This window comes from Staurois parvus, unplaced genomic scaffold (genome assembly GCF_062004578.1).
Source record: "Staurois parvus isolate SC_StPar_1 unplaced genomic scaffold, SC_StPar_1.0 ptg000118l, whole genome shotgun sequence".
NCBI classification, from domain to species: domain Eukaryota; kingdom Metazoa; phylum Chordata; class Amphibia; order Anura; family Ranidae; genus Staurois; species Staurois parvus.
In genome coordinates this window covers 3,072,562-3,081,216 of record NW_028317914.1, presented here as the reverse complement: position 1 = coordinate 3,081,216, position 8,655 = coordinate 3,072,562, and the positions used below count along the sequence as shown (strand labels likewise).

The 8,655-nt window shown below is 46.1% G+C and overlaps 1 pseudogene; it reads left to right on the top strand.

Moving 5' to 3' along the window:
• The first annotated feature begins 1,932 nt into the window (after positions 1–1,932).
• LOC149467208 (U2 spliceosomal RNA) lies at positions 1,933–2,048 on the top strand (annotated as a pseudogene).
• The last annotated feature ends 6,607 nt before the right edge of the window (positions 2,049–8,655 follow it).

Here is an 8,655-nt window from a genome sequence, read left to right as displayed (position 1 = left end):
GAATGAGTCACATGCTCCCCCATACCTAGAAGTAGCAGGGATTTTTTTTAGCTCTTAAGCTGAAAACAGAGCAGACAGGGGAGGGAATTTGTACTGCTGGGGGTGCCTGCATTAAAATATACCTGTTACTTTCTCTTGCATTGACAAAGAGCAATATTCTATAAAGCCTTCTTTAGTTTTGTGTATAATGTTTTCCTATTGCCATGGCTATTGAACCATTAAAGTGGCCATAAACAGTTTGATATTCACAGGAAAGGCCATCTCTGACTTCAGAAGTTTTTCTGGCTTTTGGAGATGTTCATCAACACATACAGAGAATCTGGAAATCTCCTTGTGATCAGGATCCAAATCAAAGTAAAAATACCTGTTTATGTGTTTTTGCCTGTTACTTCTTCAGGTCATTTTATTTTGCAAATATTTGCTGCATAAAACTTTCTAAAAACTTTAAAAACCTAATAAAAAACTTAGTGAAACAGTTCAAAGTAGAGTATTTCATGGATCTGTTCTGTAACCTTCAGGAGATAATAACAGCAGATCCCTCCACTGGGATTTTTTTTGAGGAAGTCTTTATGTTCTGTACAGGACGCCAGATATGTATCCCCATTATTTGAGTTGTGGTCCCTTTAAGGGGGACAAAAAGACTCATAGTTTGGGAGTTCTCAGGGATTCTCACCCATGAAGGCTGAGGGGTTTTGGGGTGATTTGAAAAAAGGGGAAAACTGATTGGCAACTTTCCTGGGATTACTAAGTCCTTATATGAACTGTTGATTGTGGGCTCCCCCCCAATATCACAGTTCCTACGCTTTATTCTTCGATATATGTAGCCTATAAAATCACTGTGATATCAAATACACAAAATATGTGGACATAGTAGGAGTGGATTCGTTTGAAATAGAGGTGGGACTTAAATCATTTACAAATATATGGGGCTAAGCAGGGGCGGACTGGCAACTCATGGGGCCCCCGAGCAATAGGGGATCATGGGGCCCCTGTGTCCTTGTCCAAACTCAAAAAAGCCTATGAAAAAGGTACCAGGGGCATCTCATGGGGCCCCCTACTGACTACGGGCCCTCGGGCAGTGCCCGAGTTTCCAAATGGTCAGTCCGCCCCTGGGGCTAAGTAATATTCTTAAAATAAAAACCTAAAATCTTGTAACAGAAGAAAGGAAGAAAAGAATGGACAATATACAAGTTTCTCCTCTTCTTCTATGGGGCTTATTTTTCTCCAAAAGGACAGGTGCACTTTAAAGTCCCTGAACAGAGGTGGCTAACTCCTGGCTCTAAATCCGACAGCGTCAACCACCCCTGGACGAAGCCATACATTTTAGAGATTTCGATGCTCAAGGCCCAGTAAGCATTGAGCCGTGCTGTAATATATTAACCTTCCCCAACGAGAAATGTGTAGCATGCAGCTAAACGATGTTTGTTTTTACATCAATTCCTATTTATTTAGGCCTATTAACAGAGTGCCTAATTGTGAATTGCTTGTTAAATATCTGGGAATGGATGGGACATGCTGCTTGTGTCAGTCAATATTTACTGGCTCATTCTCAGCTGTGGAAACAGTGGTGAAGGTTAGTAAATAGCCTATAGAAAATACTAGAAACAATTACTTCCAATAGATCTACAGAAGGAGTCTACTGTAAGCCATTCACCAGTTATCATTCTACCTATTCCATGTGGCTCCAGTCACACGTTTGCTTTCCTGCTGTAAAACATATTTATTACAGGTATTTATATAGTGTTGACAATTTATTTATTTCAGGTACTTATATAGCGCCGTCAATTTATGCAGCGCTTTACATATATATTATACATTCACATCAGTCCCTAACCCTCAAGGAGCGTACAATCTAAGGTTCCTAACTTACATTCATACATTCACATACTAGGGCCAATTTAGACAGGATCCAGTTAACCTACCAGTATGTCTTTGGCTTCTCGGCCTTTTGGCTAAGATCAAGTGTAGTATCTGTTCTTATCAGTGTCCAGTGGGGGTGCTCCCGACCATTCTAGCTTTGCGGGGATGGTTGTTGTATAGTACCCTCACTGGTATGATGGGGGTCCGGAAGGCTGGACCGGAGGGACAGAAACCAGGGGGCGCCACGATACGCTCTGGGACCTTGGGAGTAATTCCTCTGGGAAAGCTGGAAAGACCCAGTACCTCCTGATTTGGACGGATCTACCTTGGTCTGGCCTGGGGCTGGGGACGCAAAAAGTCCGCAAACTCAGTGCCCCCTGGGGAAGACGCTCTCAGGGGTGTCACTAGTAACACTTGGGTGTGGGACCCCACGGTGTGAAGATGACACATGGCCACTGTTTTTCACTTCTTTTTGCACAGCGCCCTAAGGACCAGGTCTTTTGGCTAAGTCCGGGGCAATTTTTGCTACAGGCCTCAGGGCCTGGTCTGTGCACTATTTGGCACGGTACCACTTTTTTATTTTTTATTTATTTATTTATTTATTTTATTTAATTTAACCACTCCCACGTTTTGTCACTTTTTCTGTTCTTATGTGTGTGTTTTTCACGGATGGAGGGTGTGGGTCCTCGGGCCTTACCTGAAGTCTAGGGGGAGGATGTGTGGCCCTATGGTTCCTTCCTCCCCTGATCCCTAGGGGGTTTTCTCTTCGGGAGAACCCCCTTGCCTAGTACTGGATGTCCGGCTTCGGCTGGGCATAAGGAACGGTGGTCCACCAGGCCTTTTGGCCAGGAGGACCAAATGGGAACCTTGTCCCTGTCAGGAGCTTCGTGCCCCGGGGGATCGGGTGAACGGTCCAACCCTTCCGGGGGTAGGACAAACACACCCCTAAGTGCACTTTTTCGTGTGGTGTTTTGCACTTGCACATTTTTTGTGAACACTTACGGGTTTTTTTGTTATAGTTGCACGTTAAAAAAAAAAAAAAAAAAAAAAAAGTATGTCTTTGGAGTGTGGGAGGAAACTGGAGTACCCAGAGGAAACCCACACAGGCACAGGGAGAACATGCAAACTCCAGGCAGGTGGTGCCATGGCTGGGATTCAAACCAATGACCCTAGTACTGCCAGGCGGAAGTGCTAACCATTTAGCCACTGTGCTGCCCAGTTTATTTAGCACTTTACTTGCTACACATTCACATCAGTCCCTGCACCAAAGAAACTTACAATCTAAGTTTCCTATCTCACATTCTTACATACAGTGGCATCCCGAGGCAGGTGCGTGGGGTGCGGTCCGCACGGGGTGACACCGACCGCATGGGGTGACACCGGACCCGCTCCACAAAAAGATAAGATATAAAGCAAGCCAACGATCGTCGGCTTTCTTTACAACTTACCTTTTCTTGGAGCGGGTCCATTGTCACCCCGTATAGGTTGCATGCCAACGATCCTCATCGGCATGCAACCTATATGGGGTGACACCGGAAACGCTCCAAGAAAAGGTAAGTTGTAAAGAAAGCTGATGATCCCCGCAGGATGAATCGGATCTGCAGATTGAGCATAATGGATCGGAGTCCGATCCATTATGCTCAATCTGCAGATCCGATCCATTCTGCGGGGATCGTCAGAGGGGGTGTCACCAAGTGTTACTGCACCGGGTGACACCTAACCTAGGGACACCTCTCCATACATACACATACTAGGGCCAATTTATACAGGAGCAAATTACCTTTCAACATGTCTTTGCAGTATGAGAGAAAATCAGAGTATCCAAGGAATCTAATTAAAGCAAACTCCAAGCAGATAGCATCCAGATTGGGATTCAAACTGAGGATCCCAGGGCTGCAAGACCAAAGGGCTAACTACTAAGCAACTGTGCTAACTGTATATACATTACTGGATGACAGTGCATTCTAAGGTGAGATCTCACTCACGCCTATGAAGCTAGATCAAAGCTATGGCAGAAAATTGCTCTATTCCCCCATCAACACAGTCAGTGAATCCCTCCTGAGGATCTATAGTGTTCTCTTAACGGGGATGCCATGGGCAATAATCGCCTGCTAGAAATCCAACATGCTGGTTGTACCCAAGTTGCTCGATGGATCAACTTGGGTACCATCAGCCTGCCCATAGATGGATTGAATCTCAGCCAGTCCCTACTAAACTGGCTGAGTTTCTAACTATCTATGGCCGGCTTATGTGCTACAATTTTTTTTCAAAAACACAAAACTAGGAGATGCAGGATATTTTGTGCACTGTGGTTCCTTAGGCAGATCCATAGAGATGGATGATGAACACAAAATTGCATGTAATGCACAACTGGAATATGTGGTTTCACACATATATATTGACTGTAGATGCATATATGAATGGCCCAGCTACACAAATGGTGTCCTCTGAAAAGTGATTCACTGTCTGAAACTATCTGTTTTAACTTGTAAGAACTAGTGTCACCATGCCACAACTGCATGCATTGTTGCTGGGTGGTTGCAGTGCGGCTCCATTTAGTTGAATATGTCAGATGTGGAATATGGTACTGCATGGGGGGGGAAATTTTTTTACCACGTTGTGAGGCTAAGCAGCATGTGCACACCTCCATCGCCTTTGTAGCATAAGGGGGAGTGGTTGTGGGAGAGGGGGTGCAGTTAGGGGTAATAAAACCACAGCATTTGCCTGGTTTGCCAGGGCCTCCTGGATAGGAGGGGTCACGGGCAGCATATAGAGGAACCAGTACCAATCACTGACTTTATCCATTCATAACTAAGACATAGTAAAGAGTGTTTATTATGCTTCAGTTTATGAATGAATGGGAAGCTCTGTACAGAGCTATTCCTGTCCATTCATTCTGTGCAGCTGAGACTGCAGAGAGGGAGATTGAGGGATGTGTCCTCAATCTTCTTTCTCTGTCTCAAAGGTGAGATGTCAGGGGTCTGTTTGGACTCCTAATATAATATTCCTCCTGTACCACTATCCCCTCCCTCCTAGATTGTAAGCTCGAAAGAGCAGGGCCCTTGAATCCCTCGTGTTTTGTTTTGTTACTGTATTGTCTCATGTTCTGTCCCCCACTATAATGCACAGCACTGAGCAAACCTTTTAGCGCAGTGGTTCTCAACCTTTATAATGCCGCGACCCCTTAATACAGTTCCTCATGTTGTGGTGACCCCCAACCATAAAATTATTTTCGTTGCTACTTCATAACTGTAATTTTGCAGTGGGAGGACTAGTGCCACATCATTGGTGTCAGTGGGAGGAATAGTGCCCCATCATTGGTATCAGTGGGAGGAATAGTGCCCCATCATTGGTGTCAGTGGGGGGAATAGTGCCCCATCATTGGTGTCAGTGGGAGGAATAGTGCCCCATCATTGGTGTCAGTGGGAGGAATAGTGCCCCATCATTGGTATCAGTGGGAGGAATAGTGCCCCATCATTGGTGTCAGTGGGAGGAATAGTGCCCCATCATTGGTGTCAGTGGGAGGAATAGTGCCCCATCATTGATGTCAGTGTGGTGGAGGGGGGCATAGTGCCCCATCATTGGTGTCAGTGGGAGGAATAGTGCCCCATCATTGGTATCAGTGGGAGGAATAGTGCTCCATCATTGGTATCAGTGGGAGGAATAGTGCCCCATCATTGGTGTCAGTGAGAGGAATAGTGCCCCATCATTGGTGTCAGTGGGAGGAATAGTGCCCCATCATTGGTGTCAGTCGGAGGAATAGTGCTCCATCATTGGTATCAGTGGGAGGAATAGTGCCCCATCATTGGTATCAGTGGGAGGAATAGTGCCCCATCATTGGTGTCAGTGGGAGGAATAGTGCTCCATCATTGGTGTCAGTGGGAGGAATAGTGCCCCATCATTGGTGTCAGTGGGAGGAATAGTGCCCCATCATTGGTGTCAGTGGGAGGAATAGTGCCCCATCATTGGTGTCAGTGGGAGGAATAGTGCCCCATCATTGGTGTCAGTGGGAGGAATAGTGCCCCATCATTGGTGTCAGTGGGAGGAATAGTGCCCCATCATTGGTGTCAGTGGGAGGAATAGTGCCCCATCATTGGTGTCAGTGGGAGGAATAGTGCCCCATCATTGGTATCAGTGGGAGGAATAGTGCCCCATCATTGGTGTCAGTGGGAGGAATAGTGCCCCATCATTGGTGTCAGTGGGAGGAATAGTGCCCCATCATTGATGTCAGTGTGGTGGAGGGGGGCATAGTGCCCCATCATTGGTGTCAGTGGGAGGAATAGTGCCCCATCATTGGTATCAGTGGGAGGAATAGTGCTCCATCATTGGTGTCAGTGGGGGGAATAGTGCCCCATCATTGGTATCAGTGGGAGGAATAGTGCTCCATCATTGGTGTCAGTGGGGTGAATAGTGCTCCATCATTGGTATCAGTGGGAGGAATAGTGCTCCATCATTGGTGTCAGTGGGGTGAATAGTGCTCCATCATTGGTATCAGTGGGAGGAATAGTGCCCCATCATTGGTGTCAGTGGGAGGAATAGTGCCCCATCATTGGTTTCAGTGGCAGGAATAGTGCTCCATCATTGGTGTCAGTGGGAGGAATAGTGCCCCATCATTGGTGTCAGTTGGAGGAATAGTGCCCCATCATTGGTGTCAGTGGGAGGAATAGTGCCCCATCATTGGTATCAGTGGGAGGAATAGTGCCCCATAATTGGTGTCAGTGGGAGGAATAGTGCCCCATAATTGGTGTCAGTGGGAGGAATAGTGCCCCATCATTGGTATCAGTGGGAGGAATAGTGCCCCATCATTGATGTCAGTGTGGTGGAGGGGGGAATAGTGCCCCATCATTGGGGTCAGGGGGAGGAATAGTGCCCCATTCTTGGTGTCAGTGGGGGGAGGAATAGTGCACCATTGTTGGTGTCAGTGGGGGGAGGAATAGTGCTCCATCGTTGGTGTCAGTGGGGGGAGGAATAGTACCCCATCGTTGGTATTAGTGACACAAATGATGGGGCACTATTCCTCCCACTGACACCAATGATACTTACCTTGCTGACCCCTGCTCCAGCCTGGGCTCGCTCTCTCTCTCCCTCACCCATGTACAGGCAGCATACCTGGCTGCAGCAGCAAAATTTGCACTTACCTGTCAGCTGTCTTCCTTCTCTGGCCGCTCTCCTCTTCACTTGCTCCGGCAGCTCCCTCGATCTTCTTTGATCTACGCGCGCTGCCGCTCGGCTCCTCCTCTCCAAGCTCCACCTCCTCGCCGGTGATTGGCCGCCTGTGTGCCTCTCCTGAGCTACAGTTCCGGTGGCCAATCAGCGGCGAGGAGGCGGAGCTGTTGAGTGATCCCGGAGGTGTGGCCAGGTGACAGGGGCAGCATATCATCCCGCCCACACATCGCCTGAGACAGAGGAGCGGTGTCTCGGTTCCTAAGACCATCGGAAATATGTGTTTTCCGATGGTCTTAGGCAACCCCTGTGAAATGGTCATTCGACCCCCAGGTTGAGAAGCGCTGTTTTAGCGCTATATAAATACTGTATAATAATAATAATATCTCACCAAAGCCCCCAAATGGGGCTCCAAAAACAAAATTGAAAAAAGTAATAAAAAATTAAATTGTAAAATAAAATGGTAGAAAATAATAAAAAAATTTAAATTGATACCAGTGGCTACCAGGGTTGCAAAGGCAGCACTTGTGACTGGGCCCTGGCGTTGTACCGCCAGGTTCCAAGGGAAGGGCCCTCGAGGACGGGGATGCTCAGTTTAAAATGTCTGGGCCTGGCCGTGACTGTGTTTTTCCTGCCTCCTTTTGTACTTTGTCAACTTCTGAACCTCTGAATTTCCCCTTCAATTTTGCTTGCTTGGATTGAGCAGCACATGTTAATTGTCACGTGCACGGCTCTATGTACCCTACAAATCCCAAAGTCCCTAGTCCATCTCAGAGGTGAGCAAGAGAAGATGGCTTTTCTGCATACAATTGAACCATGGAGAAGTAATGTAGCAACAAAATAAAACAGGAACGTGTGGATTTGGAGAAGGCTGAGGGCAACAGAAGGAACTTTTTGAGTTAAAAATACATACTTGAATAGAACTTTTTTAAACCAAGCCTTTAGTGTCACTAAAGGTCAGGGTTTTTATCACAGTGTATAAATATGCACAACTGGCCACTATGAAGGTGTGTAGAAATTCCATCTAAGGAGCCATTGTTGGCTATGTCATGTCTGTGGGCACCTTTTACATTACAGACAAGGATCTCACTAATTACTTTGCAGTCAGCAGCAGACAAGAAAGTGTTCTTTAATTTCCATAGGATGCCAGTGAAGCAGAGATGAGGAGATAGACTGCTCATCAATCAGTAGCCCAGGACACTGGCAAGCTGTGCCAACACTTACTAGTTTGGTTGCCTCAGAATTCGGTGTACAGGCCTGAGGCAGTTGCTGTGTTTACACATGACGCAGCCTTCTGTCCACTACACTTCCTTTTTTCTACTTGGAAAACATATTTATTTTCTTTACCTCCTCCTACCTCTTCTTCACATCTGTACAATCATATAGTACTAGATGATTTTTTATTTTATGAATTTTATTTTACTATCTGAAAAAAATGTAAATACATTTCTATAAGGCTACTTTCACACTGAGGAGTTTTTTAAGCATTTTTGTGATAAAAAAAGCATCTGAAAAGCTCAAGAAAAATGCTTCCCTGTGTATGTGAATGTATATCTATGCATGTTTTCACACTGAAGCGTTGCGCTTGTGGTGCGGTGTAAAAAATCCTGCTTGCAGCATCTTTAAAAAAAA